At 36.3% G+C, this 23,053-nt stretch overlaps 1 long non-coding RNA gene across 2 annotated transcripts in view; it reads left to right on the top strand.

Moving 5' to 3' along the window:
* LOC148003667 (uncharacterized) overlaps nt 1–7,429 on the top strand; it is a 52,500-nt gene extending 45,071 nt beyond the window's left edge. For both annotated transcript variants that reach the window (XR_015629947.1, XR_015629946.1), the window contains one exon: nt 5,455–7,429. This is a non-coding gene — a long non-coding RNA (uncharacterized LOC148003667). The remainder of the gene's footprint in view (nt 1–5,454) is intronic.
* The last annotated feature ends 15,624 nt before the right edge of the window (nt 7,430–23,053 follow it).

Raw genomic sequence — 23,053 nt, 5'->3', positions numbered from 1 at the left:
AGGGAATAGTTTTTTTTTTCCCTAAGTCCCTAGCCTATCTGATCTTAGTCTCTTGGCCACCTGAGCAATGTCAGAGATGAGGTCCCCCTTATAAACTGAAACTTCAATGCAATCAGATATTGGTTCATTACTCCCACAAGCTTTTTGCCACTATCACCTTGACGCTTCTTCCAGGCAGGTAACAACTGTAGATGAAAGGGTTTCTGTTGAGGTGGTATTCATTCACCTTTGATAAGGTGCAGAGTACCTTCCCGGAACATGAACAGTAGTCAGTATGGTAAAGGCTTTATGCAGGCACCAGCTTGGCTTCTCCGTTTTCAATGAGCTGTACAGGTGTTGCCTTCTGGAAGAGCTCCTTCCCAGCAGTTTGTAGAGAATAACATTGGCCTTGGCAATGGTTTGAGCTATTTTTGGGTTCCTATGTGCCCTTTTGACTAACTAGTCAATTATATGTAAACATTCATGTCACTGGAAGCTTCTTTTGGAGATTTCCATTTGGAGTTATGGCTTCCCTTATTCGACAATTTCATTTAGATCACTTTCATAAACGTGTCAATGTTCGGAAGCATCTAATGAATTGGGTTCCTGTAAAGCTCCTGAAATGGGGCATAGTTAGAGCTGCCCCTCCTTGCATTTCCTCTCATGCCCTCTTTCCTCCTCCAACCACATGTGGTCTTCCCACTCCTGTCCTCACTTCAGTTGTCCATCCACATCTATCTAGACTGTCTTTTCTTCCTAGAGAGATTCATCCATAACTCCATCACCTGTTTTCTTACTCTATTCATAACCTCTATGATTTTATTAATTGTAGCTTATTTATTGAAGAATTAATAGCTAACATATAACATTCACATGTAAGTGAATTAATGCCCTATTTTTCTTTCTCCATTTATGTGTAAATTTCATGATTAGATTTTGTTTAAATGTTGAGTCCATTATAGAAATGTATCACATTTTTTATTATAAAATAGTAGGTTGAGAGTAATGTAGGTTGTTTCCAGTTTCAAGCTATTATGAATAGAACAGCAATGAACATAATTAAGCAAATTTCTCTGTGGTGGGATGAAGCATCCTATGGTTATGTGCCCATGAGTGCTATGGCTGGATATTGAGGTAAAGTGATTCTCCTTTTCCCAGGGAACCACCAGGCTGATTTCCATAGTGGCTATACAAACTGCCACTCCCAGCAGCAATGGATGAATGTTCCCCTGAATCCACATCCTTGCCAGCATGAACTATCATTTGTTCTATTGATCTTGGCAATTTTTACTAGTATAAGATAAAAACCCCAAGTAGATTTTATTTCAATTCACTTGTTGACTAATTATGTTGAATAGTTTTTATGTTTCTCAGAGATCTGAGTTACCTCTTTTAGAAATTCTATGTTTAGATTAGTGGCCCTTTTAAATTGAGTTATTTAGTTTATTTGGTATTTAGTTTTTTGAGTTTTAAAATATATTTTAAATATTACCTGTCTACTGTATGATTAGTTGATTAAAACCATTTTAATTTTCCATAGTCAGCCATAATAATGTCCTTAGCCACACATATGTTTTTAAGTTACATGTGTTTCAATTTATTAAGTACTGTTCTTATTGCTCTTCCTATTTTGTTGATAAAGTCTTTTCCTGTGCCACACTTCAGAATTTTTTTTCTCCTCTATCAGATACAATGCATTGAGGTTTTTGATTCATTCAAATTTGAGTTCTGTGTAGAGCGATAAGCATGGCTCTATTTGCATTCTTCCAGAACAGACTTTCACTTTAACAATTATTTTGAACTAGAGAAGAGAGTTTCAATATTACATTCATGACAGAAAGATCTAGAAAATTAGACAGCACATTTGAATTTATATAGACCGTAAAACGAATGAGAGAATTTGAAAGTTGTGATACGGGGTTGGGGATTTAGCTCAGCGGTAGAGCGCTTGCCTAGCGAGCGCAAGGCCCTGGTCCCCAGCTCCAAAAAAAAAGAAAGAAAAAAAAAAAAAAAGAAAGTTGTGATACATAAAATCCAGTGAAGCAACTCCAAGAGTATGAGCTAATAAAAGAAGGAATCGTCAGGTATAGGAAGCAATGTATGCTTACAACTTCCCAAATATCATCTTATAAGGCCTGAATAAAAATGATATGTAATGATTTACCTAATAATAATCAAATATAATAATTATGTACCAGTCTGTAATATATGATTTATATTTTATGCATTATGTATCTATATAAAAATTAATGATGATTATCTAAAGTCATAAACAAGAGAATAGGTTTTAAAAATATATAGGCTGGAGGTAAGAGGACGGACATGATATTTTGTGTAAATGGTAAAATAAATCATAAGAGGATATGATCATTTCATACAAATCAGATAAAAACTCTGAAAATTTATAGGGAACACAGGTCTTAAGCAATAAAGATTGAGTCAAATGAATGTTGTAAGTTACACATATATATTCATACATCAAAAGTCTTAAATATATTGAAGAAATATTAAGACATACAAAGATAATAGTGATAAAAATGCTTCAACACACACAAAATATTCCATTATGAAAATGTAATATGGAAAACTGGTTTTGTTGATTCTTTGTATAGTTCTCTTTGTTTCAACTTGGTTGATTTCAGCCCTGAGTTTGATTATTTCCTTCCTTCTTTTTTTTTTTAATTAACTTGAGTGTTTCTTATTTACATTTCGAGTGTTATTCCCTTTCCCCGTTTCCGGGCAAACATCCCCTAATCCCTCCCCCTCCCCTTCTTTATGGGTGTTCCCCTCCCCATCCTCCCCCCATTGCCGCCCTCCCCCCAACAATCAGGTTCACTGGGGATTCAGTCTTAGCAGGACCCAGGGCTTCCCCTTCCACTGGTGATCTTACTAGAATATTCATTGCTACCTATGAGGTCAGAGTCCAGGGTCAGTCCATGTATAGTCCTTAGGTGTGGCTTAGTCCCTGTAAGCTCTGGTTGCTTGGCATTGTTGTTCATAAGGGGTCTCGAGCCCCTTCAAGCTCTTCGAGTTCTTTCTCTGATTCCTTCAATGGGGTTCCTGTTCTCAGTTCAGTGGTTTGCTACTGGCATTCGCCTCTGTATTTGCTGTATTCTGGCTGTGTCTCTCAGGAGCGATCTACATCTGGCTCCTGTCGGCCTGCACTTCTTTGCTTCATTCATCTTGTCTAATTGGATGGCTGTATATGTATGGGCCACATGTGGGGCAGGCTCTGAATGGGTGTTCCTTCTGTGTCTGTTTTAATCTTTGCCTCTCTATTCCCTGCCAAGGGTATTCTTGTTCCCCTTTTAAAGAAGGAGTGAAGCATTCACATTTTGATCATCCGTCTTGAGTTTCATTTGTTCTAGGCATCTAGGGTAATTCAAGCATTTGGGCTAATAGCCACTTATCAATGAGTGCATACCATGTGTGTTTTTCTGTGATTGGGTTACCTCACTATTTGCTTCTTTTTGTTTGACAGCTTTTAGGTGTGCTGTCAAGGTGTTAGTGTATGCTCACTCCAGTTTCTTTTGGGAGGCACTCAGACTTATGAGTTTTCTTCCTAGCTGTACTTTCATTGTGTCCCATAAATTTGGGTATGTTGTGCCTTGATTTTCATGAAATTCTAAAAAATCTTTAATTTCTTTCCTTATTTCCTCATTGACCAAGTTATCAGTGAGTAGAGCATTGTTCAGCCACCATGTATATGTTAGCTTTCTGTCATTTTTGATGTTATTAAAAACAGCCTTAGTCAGTGGTGAATTAATAGGATGCATGGGGTTATTTCAATATTCTTTGTTTATTGCATAGTTTTAATTACATTTCAAAAGTTATCCCCTTTCCAGTTTCCCATCAATAGACCCACTATACTATCTCCCCACCCCCTTTTTCTATAAGGGTGTTCCCCAACAAATACACCCACCACTTCCCACCTTCCCGACCTGATATGCCCGTAACATTAGACTAATGATGTTGAACATTTCCTTAGGTGCTTTTCAGGGACTTGATATTCCTCAGACAGGAATCCTTTGTTTACCTCTGTACTCCATTATTTAGTAGGGTCGACTCTCTAGAGTCTGACTTCTTGAGTTCCTTGTTTTTATTGGATATTAACCCTTTATCTAATGTAGATAGGTTGGTAAAGATATTTTACCAATCTGTTGGTGGAAAGTTTGTCCTAATACAGTGTCCTTTGCCCTGCAGAAGTTTTGCAAATTTATGAGGTCTCATTTGTCGATTCTTGACCGTGGAGCATAAGCCATTGGAAATTTTCCCAAGTGCCTGAGTGTTCAACGCTCTTCCCCACATTTTTTTCTATTAATTTGAGTGTATCTGGTGTTATATGGAAGTCCTTGATCCACTTGGACTTGAGCTTTGTACAGGGCAATAAGAATGGATTGATTTGCACTCTTCTACATGTTGACCTCCAGTTGAACCAGCACCATTTGTTGAAAATGCTATCTTTTTTTCCATTGGATGGTTTTAGCTCCTTTGTCAAAGATCAAGTGACCATAGTTGTGTGCGTTCATTCATGGGCTTCAATTCTATACCATTGGTCAACCTGCCTGTCTCTGTACCAATATCATGCAGTTTTTATCACTATTGGTCTGTAATTCATCTTGAGGTCAGGGATGGTGATTCCCCCAGAAGTTCTTTTATTATTAGGATAGTTTTCACTATCTTGGATATTTTTTGTTATTCTAAATGAATTTGAAAATTGCTCTTTCTAACTCTTTGAAGAATTGAGTTAGAATTATGCTGGGGGTTGCATTGGAACCTTAGGTTGCTTTAGTCAAGATGGCCATTTTTACCATATTAATCCTTCCAATCCATGACCATGGGAGGTCTTCCCATCTTCTGAGAACTTCAATTTCTTTCTTCAGACACTTGTTTTTGTCATACGGGTCTTTCACTTGCTTGGTTAGAGTCACACTGAGGTATTTTATGTTATTTGTAACTATTGTAAAAGATGTTTCCCTAATTTTTTTCTCATGCTGTTTATCCTTAAGTAGTAGAAAGGTATTGATTTGTTTGATTTAATTTAATATCCAGCCACTTTGCTAAAGTGGTTTATCAGGCTTAGTAGTTCTCTGGTGGAACTTTTGTGGTCACTTAAGTGTGTTATCATATCATCTGCAAATAGTGATATTTTGACTTCTTCCATTCCAATTTTTATCCCTTAGACCTCCTTTCATTGTCTGATTGCTCTGGCTAGGACTTTGAGTACTATATTGAATGAGTAAGGAGAGTGTGGGGAACCTTGTCTTGTCTTGAATTTTAGTGGGATTGCATCAAGTTTCTCTCCATTTATACTTTGATGTTGGCTACTTGTTTTTTGCATATTGATTTTACTATGTTTAGGTTTGGGCCTTAAGTTCCTGATCTTTCCAAGACTTAACATGAAGGGGGGTTGAATTTTGTCAAATGATTTCTCTTCATCTAATGACATGATAATGTGATTTATTTTTCTTTCAGTTCGTTTATATGCTGGATTGTGCTGATGGATTTCCATATATTGAACCATCACTGCATCTCTGGGATGAATAAATAATCAAGATAGTCTCACTTACCTGCCCACAATCTGATCTAATCTTATATGGACCATTTTTTTGTTTATTTTTTCGTTTCAGAAGAAATTATTCTCTGTCAACTTGATAAATCTACTGAAGGTAACATTTAAATTCCTCTAAAAAAGATTGTACAGAGGGGTATGCCTATCACTTAGGAAATTTACTGAAAGAATGAAGAACTCTACTACATAAGTGAATTGTAAATTCAGATAAAGAAGATAGTAATAGTCAATTCTAGATTATTTGACAGTGGAATAATTACTAAAGCTGGTGGTACAGACGTGATGCAGCTTGGGCACTAGTAAAATGAAGTGTTCAAGCTTACATGTAGAGACTGATATTTTGAAGACAAGAAACAATTCAGTTAGCTAATGCTGGCCTTGGACTTGATACATAGCAGAGATGGACATTGTACTGCCTTCCTTCCCCCAAAGCTGGAGAAACATGTATGACCCATCACGCCAGGCTGCCTTTCATGTTATGGAAATACAAAGAGAGGGGAGATTTTAGTATAATAAAAGATGAACTTAAGCCCTTTGGTTGCTTTACTAAGTCAGTATACCCCTGTTTAAAATTGGTTATCGTTGTTCTCTCTAATTTAGTAAATATTTTTAAGCAGACAGAAGGAATGTATTTAACAGCATTGTTTAACTGACCACACATATATTCCTAGTATTGTTGAATATTATAGTACTCACTTTATTAGGACAAATGTAAAATTCCTGCCATTACAACTTCCAAAGGAATTGTATGAAGTCACTATACCCCTGAAACTCAAGCCAGTTAAAGACACTATAAGAAGATAAATCTATAGCTTAACGATTTGATGAACAGTGATTCAAGAATACTTAACAAAATAACACCAGTCATTATTAATAGATGTAAATTGATGCGCAACATGATTACATGGCATTTATACCCAGGAAGCAAGACCTGTCTTGTTTATACTACTCAATCAATATGATAAAGTATAGTAATTAAATTAATGGGAATATCATGATTATGTATATGGACGCTGATCAAGCCCTTGACAAAATTTACCATCTTTTCATAGTTTGAAACCAACAAAATTGGTGATAAGGAATATAGTAAAAATGTATGAAGTCCATATTTCAGAGTAACACAGTAATCATAATATCTGGCCTAAAATTGAAACCTTCCTCTTGTAAAATCTTGGATAAAGTAAAAGAAGCTTACTTTTACTACTCATAGTGCCAGATATTCAGAGAAAGTATAAAAGGACTATTAGTAATGTGACAAAAGACTTGAGCATCCAGCTTGAAGGAAGAATGATTTATAATGGCTCACGGCTTAAGGGGATGCCTAATGATCAGTTTGCTCTACTGGCTTGGATCCTGTTTTGAGACAGAACATCCAGCTAGGTAGATCTACCACCTTAAATTTCACCAGCTTTCTAAGTTGTGGTTACCAGATAGGGTATAAGACTCTAGGATATGAGCCTAAAGGTGTATTTCATGTTCAAAATATAGCAAGTTCCAATTGGTAAGGAAGAACCCATTTGTCTCCATCTACAAATTATATATCTTATTGGGAATACCCTAAAATCCCAGTAAGTAGACTCAATAAAACACGGCAGTCCTATAAATATGTACTGTTTTTTGCTTTCTGTTCAGCTAAGCTAAATTTAATGTGAAAATTTTGGGACTTAGGATAAACGGAATGTGAAAATTTGGGGTTTCCGAGAATTCATGTTCTATCCAGGATGTGTGGAGAGACACACGGTATGTAACATATGGAGTAGAGTCTGAAGAAGATGAGTACCTTAAACTTGTGACTATATCATTCTTAGTCTGGAGCTTTTCAACCACCTAAAAACAAATGTTTAATAATAAATGAGAAAAAAATCTGTTTGACTCCAATCAATTTTGTGCTGCAAATTTTTAGCACTGTATTAATGAGCTTTTGTCACTACTGTGTCTAAATACAGTCTAGGAGAGAGAAAGAAATGTCTGTTTTCTTTGGGGGCTGCGGATCACAGCTAAAGTAGCAGGGAAGACAAGCAGTACTGGGAAATAGGTCTTAACTATGGTGGTGGGAGCCAGGAGTATGTAGTTGCTTCAAACTTTCAGATAGAATGCAGAGAGAATAGAGATTAGATAAAGGCTTTATTCCAATGGGTGACACCAGAGACACACATTCTCCAAATAATAAACATCTCCAATTCATAATGAGCCCATGGCTATACAAAACAGGGCCACTGTTTGCATAGCAAAGAATTCAAACCCACAAACCTATGAGGTACATTTTGTAATCAAACATAATTAAGACACACACACACACACACACACACACACACAAAACACATGAATTAAAATGGAGGTATAGCTCGTGTGGCCATGGATTTGAGTCCCAGCATTGTATTAAGGGAATTTTGTAAAATAGATAATGCCAAGATCATCCTATGCTGTGAGTTTAAAGTCAGCCTAGGATATGTAAAACCTTGTTTCCAAAACAAAAAGAAAAAAAACAAAACAAAAGTAAGGTTATCTACTCTCATTAGAAACCAGATATCTAGTAATTGATGATGATGATGATATTTAATATAATGACACAAATAAGAATAATAAAAGATAAAATAAAAACAAGTTTGAAGCTAAGTTTGAATTCAAGTACCTTTGATGACCATCTCACTACAGACGGGAAGTTGAACTCTAAGGTACTGTCCTTGTCTTTGAACTCTACATGTACCTACAACCAAGTGAAATGTAGTCAAACTGAAATGGGCACATAAAATATCTTTATAAAATGGATATGTAACTTTTAAAAATGCATTTCAATACAAGTGTCTTAGTAAATACACATGTCTGATGCACTGAGTGTCTGAAAAGGCTAGCAGCACTTTCAAAAACTACTCATATCATTCTTGTGTTTTGTAAGAATGAACAGCCTTTTCAGCACAGTACACGGAATAGCTGATTAGTGAAATCATGCTTGTATGTGCACACAAAAGCAACACAGCAAGAGACAGAGAGCAATGAACATATTTCAATAGCATCATGGAACTGTCAACATGCTGGACCTCATCTCGTTACATGTGTAGTGGAAGATTGAATTTTTTTTATCTTAGTAAGGAGGCATCTACACATAATAAGTCTATGAAGAACAAGTTTTGGCTGTTGTTTCAAGATGATATTCTAGGTCTCATGGTATCTCCATGAGTTATTTCATGTTCAGTTAAATACATAACTTCCCTGGGCCCAGACTATATCCTCTGGCATAGACAGTCATCCTACTAAAGCTTTGAGCTCTCACATTTGTCTCCAATGACCATGCTTTCTATGCAGCACTTCTGTGTTCTTATTAATTAGAATAGAAAATGTGAACTAGAGGATAGGGAAGTAGGGAGGATCTGAGAGAATTTAGAGAAGAAACTATAATTAGAATATATGACAGAAAAAAATCTATTCTCAATTAAAACAAAACAAAATGATCCAAGTTTGTATTCTCCAGAAGAGCAATATCTGTGCCTATCCACTGAGTCATCTTTCCATCCCTATGTTTCTTTTGTGATGAAAACATTGTGACGAGCAATCCAGGACATGTATTCAGTAGTTCCTCGAGGAACAAAGCCCAGCTTTCTTTGCTTCTGTGTTTGCATGCAGTCTTAGAATACAATATCCTTTAATAATGAGAAATAACTGTGTGCATACATACAGAAGCTATTTAACAATAATTTACACTTCTCCAAGGAAATTCTCAGGGTTTCCAAACCTTCTCCCAAACTGATCACCTGACATCCTAAAAGCCATCACAGACACTAGAATATTCATAAAAAACACTGTCACACTTACTGTTTATTTATTTATTATCTTCATTGGGTACTTTACATATTTACATTTCAAATGTTATCCCCCTTCCCTGTCTCCCATGCCCTCTTCCTCCTTCCCCTCCTTCTATGTAGATGCTCCCATTCCCACCCACCACTCCCACCTCAACATCCTGGCATTCCCATACACTGGGAAACAAGCCTTCACAGGACCACGGGTTTTTCTTCCTATTGATGCCAGACAATACAATCCTCTGCTACATATGTCGCTGGAGCCATGACTCCCTCCATGTGTATGAACATACTGGAACATGTGTCCTTATTATATGTTGGAGCATCTTTTGTGTGTATACCCAGGAGTGGTATAGTTGGGTCCTCAGAGAGTACTGTGTCCAATTTTCTGAGGAATCACCAGACTAATTTCCACAGTGTTTGTACCAGCTTGCAATCTCACCAACAATGGAGGACTGTTCCTATTTCTCCACATCCTCATCAACTCTTCCCATTCTGTGTGATAACAGATCATAGAACCCGTGCTTTTGCCTTGCATCACAAATTGAGAAAGTAACACCTGACAGAGAAAACAATATGACAGACTCAAGCTCCCAGGATTAAAAAATGATGTTCCAAAAATATTTGGGTTCTCAAACTTTAAAATAGCACAGTTGTCATAGGGTTTTCATTCAATGGTTCTTTTAGTGAAAAGGTATTTATAATATTAACTACTAATATTTACTGAATGTTTCTTATGACGTGCCCTATATTCACTTAAACTTCATAGTTCTTCTCATGCAATATTCATAATATAAATTCTACATGGTTTATGCTAGCAGTATATATCTTGTAGGGAGACAGAAAACAAAATAAATTCAGTATCTTCCCCAAGATCACATAGTTAATAAATTGTAAGCTGGCACTGGAACCCCAAGAGTTCCAAATATTCTAAGACTTTTAGAAGAAAATAAAATGCATCTAAGGAAGTTTTCTATCAAAAACTAATATGTAAGACGATGCTTCAAGAAAAGAGATGTTATGAGGACTAAATAGCAATTCTCTCTGCTTAAAGAGTCATTGAATCACTTCAAAAATCTGATGCAGAAGAAATGAATATGTAAAGTAAGATTAATCTATGTCCTATGCAATTTTAATAACTTCAGAATAAGGATGCAATTTATTCACATTTTATTTTAACCATAAATTTTTGACATGTATAATTTTGGTTATATTTTTCCACCTATACCTATTTATAGTCTGATAAATTATTATTATTTACATATTTATATTTTTTTAATACCAGCACTAACCAGTTGATAGATTAGCTATGATTTGGAAGTTTCATTTAATCTGTAGTTCCTTTCCTTATATTTTAAGAACTCAGGGTCATTGTTCTGTGAACTACTATAAAGTCTGAATTGGGCACTTTCAGGAACTTGCTTTCATTCCTCCCACACCTGACATTTCTGTGAATTGTACTGCATACAGGGTCTTGATTGGGTATACAGTAGGTGCATTTCTCAGCATCATAAACCCATTAGGATAAGCTTAGTGATGTCAACTTTAACCTACAAATTGATTATCAAACCAATCAAATAAGATTATCAACTCAAACAAGAGATACCTATATAGGTATGTCTCTAATGGTTGTTTGCTGGAAGGATCTCCTTCACAATGAGTAACATTTTCCAGCAGTGGTCCAGATAGAAGAAGGAAGTCTGAGGAGAAAGTAAAGATTTTTGTCTGCTCACCTTTGACCCTTGTTGAGGCTTTGGATGCTGCCAACATCCTTCATTAACACTAGAACCCACCTTCTAAAGGCTTACTAGGAGTCCTCCAGCCCTTCAGTGTCAGAGTCTCACTGCTGAGGCATTCAGTCTCATGGATCAAGCAGCTGTTACATTATCAATTTATCTAGTGTGCAATCAGCCATTACTAAACTATATAGTCTGTATCATGTGCTCAGTTATATACATAACTTTCATAACTCTTGTTGAGAACTGTGGGTAATAGGAGCATAATGGTAGATAGTTCACTTTCAGTAGTGTAAATGGCTAATAGTGTTTCCTCAAATATTTTTTCACTGAGATTTGTGGAGCTAATAATTTAGGTAGCTTATATGTCTCCATGATAGAATATTTTGTAAAGAGTAAATTCATTCAATGTTTCATCAACTTCAGTTTGTTTTTGTTTTTGTTTTGTTATTGCAGGAGAGATTTTTTGTTTTTCTGTATTAAGCAACTTTGAAATATTTATCTGATTCCTCAATAGCCTTTTAAGTATTATTAATTAGTCAAGAAGTTTTCTAGTATCATTGAATGATATATACAAACAGAGTTAATGCTTTATGCCAATGAAAGCTATTTTAGTGAATAGTGAAAATAACCTTAAAGTTAGCTCTGAATTTTTTTGATAAGAACTTCATAATCTGGTTGTTTTAATTTATTTCGGCATGAAATATATCCCAAGTATATTTTGTATACTTTCAATACTAACTTTAGAATGAATCACTTGTTTTGGTGATTTTTTTATTTTTGTAGTATAATTGATACTTGAAAACCACAATCTAGTCATTATCTAGATGTTCTGATTATCTCTGTTTTAGGTTTTTGGAATATAACTAATTACAAGCTTATAGACTGTGAAGTTCTTATATAAACTAGAAAATTCCAGCAACTATTTCTATACTAGGCATTATGAGGAAGCAGACCTCTTCAAAATTGTCATTTTCTCTCAGTGATTTTATTTTCAGACTTCTGACCTCCAGATCTCCAGAAGAATGTGTGTGTGTGTGTGTATGTGTGTGTGTGTGTGTGTGTGTGTGTGTGTGTGTGAGAGAGAGAGAGAGAGAGAGAGAGAGAGAGAGAGAGAGAGAGAATGCATTTTAGAGCACAGTGTTAGTAGAGGGTTGATGTTATAGCCAAATGAAGCTAATATGATATTTGGGGTACCTTATTGGTTTACTCCTCGAAATAACTAAAGAGCTGACATACTCTGAAATTGGATAGGAGAGACAAGTTAAAAGACATTTAAAGAAGATAGTAGGAAAATTCTAGTATCCCTGGACAGAGAGCTACTGATAGACAGACATTGAAAGCTCTGCCATGGGGTTGGGGATTTAGCTCAGTGGTAGAGCACTTGCCTAGGAAGCGCAAGGCCCTGGGTTCGGTCCCCCCCCCAAAAAAAGAAAGCTCTGCCATTGTGGGTTTAAAATGAAGTAAGAGATGATATGGGGAAAGATTAAATCATCTTACGTATCTTAAAGAATATCTTGATTATGAACACTTTTTGGAAAATTATGGAAATTAAATACATTAAAATTATTTAAGCAGGTGAAGTGGAAATAATTTCTACAGGTTAAGAAAAATACAACATTTTGAAACAATAAGTCTCTATGTAGATGATGACATTTCCAAAACCATGTTAAAGTTTAACTGTTTTATTCCTGCTTTTATGGAATATGTGAAAGGAGGAGGAAAAATGGAGGATGGACGTATTACATAAAATTGATCTAGATTTTATAATTACACATATAGGTAAATGAAGAAATGCACTAACAGTAATGCTTAGCATGGATATTATGGTTATGCTGGACATGTTTTCCAATGTTGAAGAGATTAACAGAACAGTTTAGGAATCCATACAGCCTTCTCAGCAAGAGCCAAAATTAGACATGCAAGTTTTTCTCTTTTTATTAGATATTTTTTATTTCCATTTCAAATGTTATCCTCTTTCCCAGTTTCCCCTCCAGAAATTTGCTATCCCATCCAACCTCCCCCCTGCTTCTATCCCAACCATCCATTCTCTCCTGCCTCTCCACCCTGACATTCTCCTACACTGGCGTTTTAAAGAAAGTTCTGCAGAGAAACCACTGTCTAAAAAGGTGGATCACTGCTGAGACATATATACTCACAGATTGGTGTCTTCAGTGGTCATTTAAGTCATAAGTGAGGTGTGGTTCCCAGCAGCAGATGGGAACATATGCAGAGACCCACAGCAGACTTTCTGGAGAGAAAGTCTAAATTGCAGATCTCTATTAGATACCTCCCCTTGCAGTTTGGGGGACCACATGGAAGAGGAGGAAGAAAGACTGTAGGAATCAGAGGGGATGGGGGGCATCAGGAGAATATACAAAGCCAAATCAATTAAGCAGGGCTCACATGAGCTCACAGAGAATAAAACGAAGATTATATCATTTTTAGAAATACTGTGAATGAGGCTGGACAAACCAAATAAAGAGGACCATCATCTCTACAGAAAGGAGACAGCCTAACTACAGTGCTAGTCAATGAACACGTTATGCCCTTAAAGAGAAAGTAAAATGACTCTAAGGGTATCTACTTGGATGCAGATGATAGGAATATGGGCTAAAAGAACAATGCTTAAGCCATTCAATGCTTAAGTCCCAAGAAGCCAAGGTTAATACAGTCCCCAAAGACATGTCAAAATTGCCCGAGGGCTATGGGTAAAGTTCCTTTACCTATGAACTTGTTTAGGCATTTATATCAAGATATTTGGTAGAGAGTATAAATCAGTAGACCATCCATAAGGCAAAACAAGACAGCCCTTGTTTTAGGGCAAATCTATTTATTAGTGGTGCATGTAAACACATATAGTTCAATCACAATGTTATCAGTATGTGTATTTGTGGGCACACATTATATATACATCATATGATATATATATATATATTATATAATATATTATGTATACACACACAAACACAGGCACACATGCAAATATATACCTTAAAACATAATTTCATTGAACCATCTTAATTAGAGGTATATGTGTATCTCTCTCTGTGTGTGTGTGTGTGTGTGTGTGTGTGTGTGTGTGTGTGTGTGTGTGTGTTTAATATTTATGGTCTTAACTGAAGGTTAATACTTTTAAACCTCCTTTAGGTTTAGACTGATATGGCTCTGGTGGGGACAGAATGACATGCTTCCTCTCCCTGGGAACAGGTCTTGTGTGAGCCTCCATGAGTGTTGATGGCAGCTGTGGGCATAAGGCTTGTTCATGTCATAAAGAGTAAAAAGCCCATGGCTCACTGAGGAACTAAAGATGTGCCTCATTATTGCCTGTGGAAAAGAACTAGAGGATCCCTTTCACAAATATTCAAGGAAGCCTGCTGGTCTACCCTACATATTTCTAATTATCTATTCTTCAAAAACATAAGCCATTTACAATTTCTATGTGACTATCTCCCTTTGTCTTTGTTCACAGCTGAGGTATTTATATCTTTGCCTACAGAGTAACTTTTACATGAAAAGTAATACAAACAAACATGTTTATTCCCTCAGATATTTCTGAAGAAACTTCGTTTACCTGACTCTTTAATTTTCTTTTTGCAGTGTGTGTGGGTGTGTGAGTGTGCATTTGTGTGCATGCATGTATGTGTGTGTGTGAGTGTGCATTTGTTTTTTTTTTTTTCTTTTTTTTTTTTTCGGGGCTGGGGATTGAACCCAGGACCTTGCGCTTCCTAGGCAAGCGCTCTACCACTGAGCCAAATCCCCAACCCCTTGTTTTTTTTTTTAACTTGAGTATTTCTTATTTACATTTCGAGTGTTATTCCCTTTCCCGGTTTCCAGGCCAACATCCCCCTAATCCCTCCCCCTCCCCTTCTTTATGGGTTTTCCCCTCCCCATCCTTCCCCCATTGCCGAGTTCCCCCCAACAATCATGTTCAGTCTTAGCAGGACCCAGGGCTACCCCTTCCACTGGTGCTCTTACTAGGATATTCAATGCTACCTATGAGGTCAGAGTCCAGGGTCAGTCCATGTATAGTCTTTAGGTAGTGGCTTAGTCCCTGGAAGCTCTGGTTGCTTGGCATTGTTGTTCATATGGGGTCTTGAGCCCCTTCAAACTCTTCCAGTTCTTTCTCTGATTCCTTCAACGGGGGTCCTGTTCTCAGTTCAGTGGTTTGCTGTTGGCATTCGCCTCTGTATTTGTTGTATTCTTGCTGTGTCTCTCAGGAGAGATCTACATCCGGCTCCTGTCGGTCTGCACTTCTTTGCTTCATCCATCTTGTCTAATTGGATGGCTGTATATGTATGGACCACATGTGGGGCAGGCTCTGAATGGGCGTTCCTTCTGTCTCTGTTTTAATCTTTGCCTCTCTATTCCCTGCCAAGGGTATTCTTGTTCCCCCTTTAAAGAAGGAGTGAAGCATTCACATTTTGATCATCTGTCTTGAGTTTCATGTGTTCTAGGCATCTAGGGTAATTCAAGCATTTGGGCTAATAGCCACTTAGCAATGAGTGCATACCATGTATATCTTTCTGTGATTGGGTTAACTCACTCAGGATGATATTTTCCAGTTCCAACCATTTGCCTACGAATTTCATAAAGTCATTGTTTTTGATAGCTGAGTAATATTCCATTGTGTAGATGTACTATATTTTCTGTATCCATTCCTCTTTTGAAGGGCATCTGGGTTCTTTCCAGCTCCTGGCTATTATAAATAAGGCTGCTATGAACATAGTAGAGCATGTGTCTTTTTTATATGTTAGGGCATCTTTTGGGTATATGCCCAAGAGAGGTATAGCTGGATCCTCAGGCAGTTCAATGTCCAATTTTCTGAGGAACCTCCAGACTGATTTTCAGAATGGTTGTAGCAGTCTGCAATCCCACCAACAATGGAGGAGTGTTCCTCTTCCTCCACATCCTCACCAGCATTTGCTGTCCCCTGAGTTTTTGATCTTAGCCATTCTCACTGGTGTGAGGTGAAATCTCAGGGTTGTTTTGATTTGCATTTCCCTTATGACTAAAGATGTTGAACATTTCTTTAGGTGTTTCTCAGCCATTCAGCATTCCTCAGCTGTGAATTCTTTGTTTAGCTCTGAACCCCATTTTTTAACAGGGTTATTTGTCTCCCTGCGGTCTAACTTCTTGAGTTCTTTGTATATTTTGGATATAAGGCCTCTATCTGTTGTAGGATTGGTAAAGATCTTTTCCCAATCTGTTGGTTGCCGTTTTGTCCTAAGCACAGTGTCCTTTGCCTTACAGAAGCTTTGCAGTTTTATGAGATCCCATTTGTCGATTCTTGATCTTAGAGCGTAAGCCATTGGTGTTTTGTTCAGGAAATTTTCTCCAGTGCCCATGTGTTCGAGATGCTGCCCTAGTTTTTCTTCTATTAGTTTGAGTGTATCTGGTTTGATGTGGAGGTCCTTGATCCACTTAGACTTAAGCTTTGTGTGTGCATGTATGTGTGCATGTATGTGTATGCATGTGTGTGCGTGTGTGAGTGTGCATTTGTGTGCATGTGTGTGTGTGTGTGTGTGTAAGTAAGAAGCAAATACAGATACCTTATTTTCTCTCTCTCACTACATGTTGTTGAATTGAGGCAGGGTCTTTTGTTGAACATGGAACTTCTTGATTCATTCAGTCTTGGTAACCAATTTACCTTAATGCTATCCTCTCTCAACTTTGTGGGAGCTGAAATTACCAGAAGCCTGCTACACCACACTAGATTTGATGCGAGTGCGAGGGAACGTGTAGCCTAGTTCTCAAGTTTTCCTGGTGAGGGCTTTTCCACTGCGCCATTTCCCTAGCTCAATTTCCTCCTTCTGAAAAGGATAATGTCTATAATTACTATTCTATGCTTGGCTCGCTACTGTGTTCAAGGAAGAAATATGCTCCATGCTAGCTTTGTTATCTCGTAAATACAAATTTTGACCACAGTTGGGAAATATTGAAATTCTCAATATCAGATTCAAATAATTCACATAAAACTGGGGACCTTGGGGGAGATGCAATTTAGATGAAATTTTCCACACTGTCAAAATAACAAATTTAGACTTTAATCATATCGGAAGGGTAATAAAGTCTACATGTGGTTTATCTGTTCTATCTTTTAGTTAGAAAGCTAACTACAGTAAGTTAATAGCAGCTCTTGAAGATCCTATGACATAGTCTATAGAAACTGAGGTTATATGAGAATTTTTGTACTGTTTTTTCCTTTGTTATTGTTGCATTTTACTTTCTTGTTGTAATGAAAATTGAATGCAGAGCCACAAAAAATGTGCAGCTTTTGAATGGCAGACCCAGAAAATGCAGAGGTACAGCAACGGGATCTTGATTTGGGCATAGAATTGCCAGACTTTTTCAACCAAGGATTATAATAGAATATCAGCTAATTTTAGGTCACTTAATTATAATTAGTTGTTCCAGTAGTGATAGAAAACTGCTATACACTGATTTCTCCTTTCTTCCATGTCAAATCTGGCTTTCAAGCCAAAGCAAACATTCTTTTGAGTCACCCCACAGTATTGATAGAACAGGCTTATAGTAACAAATCCAGGACTGCTGGAATAAGAGATTGCTGAAAACATGTAAGGGGATCATGTTGTTTGCTTAGCATTTACATTTTTGTAGCAAAATTTGTTACTTTTTATGTGTTGTTAAGAAATTGTATTTTAAATTAACTTTTTCTATTGTTTTAAATGCAATATGCACAGATATTTATATTAAACCAACACATAAACATATACAGATAAATTTCAGTAGAGTCTAAACTATAAACCATAAAATAAAATTATTGTTAAATTTATAAAAAAGGAGGAAAAGGAAGGCAAGTGAAAATATACTTCTCTAAATAGATCTTGTTTTGAAGATTTTCCTTTAAACCTGTGTAAATCATTTGCATAATTGTAATTTTTAGGTGTGTTAGAGGATCTAGTGTACCCCCTTCTCTCACCATAGCAAGTCCTGGTTAGGGTATCTAACACACCTGGAAAGCAAGATTCTGACCTAAAAATCCTGTCTCATGAAGATTTTAGAGGACTTTAAGGAGGAGATAAATAACTTCCTTAAAGAAATACAGGAGAAAAAGGTAAACAGTTAGAACCTTTAAAGAGGAAATACATAAATCCTTTAGAGAAATACAGGAAAACACAATCAGTCCAGATGAAGCAATTAAACGAAATACACACACAGGATGCAAATAGTGCATAGAATTGTTATTAAACAAGCATGCAAATATCCAGGCACCTTTCCCATGTGTGTGTATTTGTGTGTGTATGTGTGTGTGTGTGTGTGTGTGTGTGTGTGTCAGTCTGTCTGTCTGACTCTGTGTGTCTGTGTTTTTATATGAGTTCGACCTCAGTCATTGCTATATTGGAAGATCCTACTCTAAATATTATAAAATGAACAATCATCATCCAGATATTTGGACACACATTGAATTGGTGAGACTATGAGAAGTAAAGATGTTTTACCTAATGGTATAAGGAATTTAATTGGTTTAAGAAGAAGTGGAAGACTAGAAAATATCTGAAAAATAACATATACATATATTTTTCTTTTGATTTAGCAATTTCACTGCTAATAATATATCACTAAGATACATGAGAAAATATGAAATAGTAAGTGTAAAATTTATAGCCGTGAAATAATGAAAAGCCCGAGGTAATTAAATAAACATCACACAACACAGCCATATATTGTCACGATACATGGAACCATAAAATGAGGACTATCTCTGAATATCTTTACACATGAATTGGGTTTTTATTGTCCAGGATAATCAGAAAGCATACAGTTAATATTAATTAAAAATAAGTTAAAATATAATTCCCTAACCTGAAGAAAGAGATGGCCATAAACATACAAGAAACTTACAGAACATCAAATAAATTGGACCAGAAAAGAAAATTCCCCCATCACATAATCAAAACACTAAATACACAGGACAAAGAAAGAGTACTAAAAGCTGTAAGGGAAAAAGACCAAGTAATATATAAAAGCAGACCTATCAGAATTACATCAGACCTCTCAACAGAGACTATAAAAGTCGGAAGATACTTAACAGGTGTCATGCAGACCCTAGGAGAACAAAACGAAATTTAAACAAAATCTTTCTACTAATACAGATCTACAGAGAATAATAGATGGAAATCTCAACACAAGAAGGGAAATTATGCCCAAGAAACACCAATAAATTGATCATCTCACAACACCACCAAAACAAGAGAACCATGCAAACATAATACTACCTCTAACAACAGAAATAACAGGAGTCAAAGAGCATTGGTCTTTAATATTTCTCAGTATCAGTGGACTGAATTCCCCCATTAAAAAAAAACATAGGCTAACAAAACAGATATGTATAACGAATGCAACATTTGACTACATATAGGACACACACATCAGAGACAAAGACAAATACTACCTCAGAGTAAAAGACTGGAAAAATATATTCCAGACAAATAGTCTCAAGAAACAGTCTTGGATAGCCATTCTAATAACTGATGAAATAGACTTTCAACCAAAAGTTATCAAAAGAGATTGGAAAGGATACTTCATATTCTTTAAATGAAAAATCCACCAAGATGAACTCTCAATTCTGAACACCTATGTGGCAAATTCAATGGTAACCACATTTGTATTAGAAACATTACTAAAGCTGAAAACATACATTGAATCTCACAAAATAATAGTGGGAAAATTCAACAACCCACTCTCACAAATGGGCAGGTCATGGAAACTGAAACTAAACAGAGACACAATGAAAGTAACACAAGTTATGGGCAAAATGGGTTTAACAGATATCTACAGAATTTTCACCTCAAAACAAAAGAATATACCTTCTTCTCAGCATCTCAGAGAACCTTTTCCAAAACTGACCATGTATAACTGAACACAAAACAAGCACCAACAAATATAAGAAGATTGAAATAAGACCATGCACTCTATCAGATCACCACAGTTTAAGGCTGCTCTTCAATAACAACTGAAACAGAAAAGTCCATATACTTATGGAAACTGAACAACTCTCTACTCAGTGATAACTTGGTCAAGGAAGATATAAAGAAAGAAATTAAAGACATTCTAGAATTTAATGAAAATGAAGACACAGCATACCCCAACTTATGGACACAAAGAAAGCGATGTCAAGAGGAAAATTCATAGCACTACGTGCCTTTGTAAAGAAATTGGAGAGATCCCACACTACAAAATTAACAGTACATCTGAGAGAAACAAACACACCCAGGGGAAGTAGATTATAAGAAATAATCAAACTCAGGGCTAAAATTAACAAATTACGAGAGAGAGAGAGAGAGAGAGAGAGAGAGAGAGAGAGAGAGAGAGAGAGAAGAGGGGAGGGAGGGAGGGAGAAGGGAGGGAGGGAGGGAGAGAGAGAGAACTATACAAAGAATCAACAAAACTAAGAACTGCTTCTTTGAGAAAAATCTACAAGGTAGATAAACTCTTAGCAAAACTAAGTAAAGGTCCCAGAGACAATATCCAAATTAATAAAACTGGAAATAAAAAGGGGAAAATAACAACAGAAACTGAGGAAATTCAAGAACTTATCAGATCCTAATACAAAAACCTTTACTAACAATAGTGAAAAATCTAGATAAAATGGATGATTTTCTAGACAGATACTGCATACCAAAGTTAAATCAGATCAGGAAAGCTACCAAAACAGTCACATAATCCCTAAGGAAATAGAACTGGTCACTAAAAGTCTCCCAGCCAAAAAACAATCTGAAGGCCAGATGGTTTTAGTACAGAATTATATCGGACTGTTAAAGAAGTCTTAATACCAATAATCCTCAAACTATTTCATAAAATAGAAACAGAAGGGACAGTACCTAATTCATTCTGGGAACCCACAGTTACGGTGATTCCTAAACCACACAAAACTCTAACAAAGAAAAAGAATTTCAGACCATGTTTGCTTATTATTATCAATGTAAAAGTACTCAATAAAATTCTCCCAAACTGAATCCAAGAAAAATCGCATGATCATCTCCTTAGATGCTGAAAAAGCCTTTCACAAAATACCACAACCCTTCATATTAAAAGTCTTGGGGGGTTGGGGATTTGGCTCAGTGGTAGAGCACTTGCCTAGGAAGCACAAGGTCCTGGGTTCGATCCCCAGCCCCGAAAAAAAAAAAAAAGAAAAAAAAAGAAAAAAAAAGTCTTGGAAAGGTCAGGGATTCAAGGCACATAGCTAAACATAATTAAAGTAATATACAACAAACCAACAGTAAATATCAAATTAAATGTAGAGAAACTTGAAGCAATCCCTCTAAAATCAGAACAATACAAGACTGGGCACTCTCTTCCTATTTATTCAATATAGTACTTGAAGTTCTAGCTAAAGAAATTAGATAACAAAAGAGAAACAAGCTGAGAAAGAAATTCGGGAAATAACACCCTTCATATTAGTCCCAAATAATATAAAATACCTCAATGTGACTTTAACCAAGCAAGTGAATGATCTGTATGACAAGAACTTAAAGTCTCTGAAGAAAGAAGTTGAACATCTCAGAACATGGAAAGATTTCCCATGCTCATGGATTGGCAGGATTAATATAGTAAAAATGGCCATTTTACCAAAAGCTATCTACAAAAAGAGGTCAAAGTTATGTATAGTGGAAAGGAAGCAGTCAAGGTATCACTGTTTTCAGATGATATGATAGTACAGATCCCCAAAATTCCACCAAAACACTCGTAGCCCTGATAAACAACTTCAGCAAAGTGGTTGGGTATAAAATTAACACAAACAAGTCAGTAGCCTTCCTGGATACAAAGAATAAATAGGTTGAAAAAGAAATTAGAGAAAGAACAATCTTCACAATAGTCACAAATAATATAAAGTATCTTGGTGTAACTCTAACCAAGCAGTGGAATATTTGTATGACAAGAACTTCAATGAGGAAGACATCAAAAGATGGAAAGATCTCCTATGTTCTTGCATCCTTTTGATTGACATAGTGAAAATGGCCACTTGGCCAAAAGCAATCTACATATTCAATGTAATCATCATCAAAATTTTAACTCAGTTCTTCACAGAGAGAAAAAGAGAATGTTCAATTTCATCTGGAGTAATGAAATACCCAGGATGTCAAAAACAATTCTCAACAATAAAAGAACTTCTGGGGGAATTGCCACCCCTGACCTCAAGCAGTACTACAGAGCAATAGTGATAATAATCACAAGGTATTGGTACAGAGACAGACATGTCTGTCAATGGAAAAGTATGGAAGACCCAGAAATAAACCCACACACCTTTGGTTACTTGATCTTTGACAAAGAAGGAAAAACCATACAGTGGGAAAAAGGAAGTATCTTCAACAAATGGTGCTGGTCTAACTGGCAGTGTGCATGTAGAAGAAAGCAAACTGATGCATTTTTAATTCCTTGTACAATGCTCAAGTTCAAGTGGATCAAGGACCTCCACATAAAACCAGATACACTGAATCATAGAAAAGAGAGAGTGGAAATATCCTTGAAAACAATGGAATAGGGGAAATTTTCCTGAACAGAACACCACTGGCTCAGACTCTAAGTTCAACAACTGACAAATGTGACCTCATGAAACCAAAAAGCTTCTGTGAGGCAAAGACCACTGTCTATAGGACAAAACAATATTCTATGGATTGGGGAAAGTTCTTTTACAAACTCCATATCTGTTAGAAGGCTAATATCCAAAATATGCAAAGAACTCAAGAAGTTAGACCCAGGAAATCAAATAACCCAATTCAAAATGAGGTACGTAGCTAAACAGAGAATTCTTAAGTGAGGAAATTTGAATGGCATAGAAGCACATAAAGACATGTTCAACATCTGTAGTTATCAGGGAAATGCAAATAAAAATGACGCTGAGATTCCACCATCCAACAATCAGAAGAGCTAAGATCAAAAACTCAGGGAACAGCTGATGCTGACATGGAGAAAATACATTCCTCCACTGCTGGTGGGGAACCAAT

Source organism: Rattus norvegicus, chromosome 9 (assembly GCF_021556685.1).
Source record: "Rattus norvegicus strain SHRSP/BbbUtx chromosome 9, alternate assembly SHRSP_T2T, whole genome shotgun sequence".
Lineage (NCBI taxonomy): Eukaryota > Metazoa > Chordata > Mammalia > Rodentia > Muridae > Rattus > Rattus norvegicus.
The sequence above is the reverse complement of the archived record's forward strand: the minus strand, read 5'-3'. Positions and strand labels throughout refer to the sequence as shown.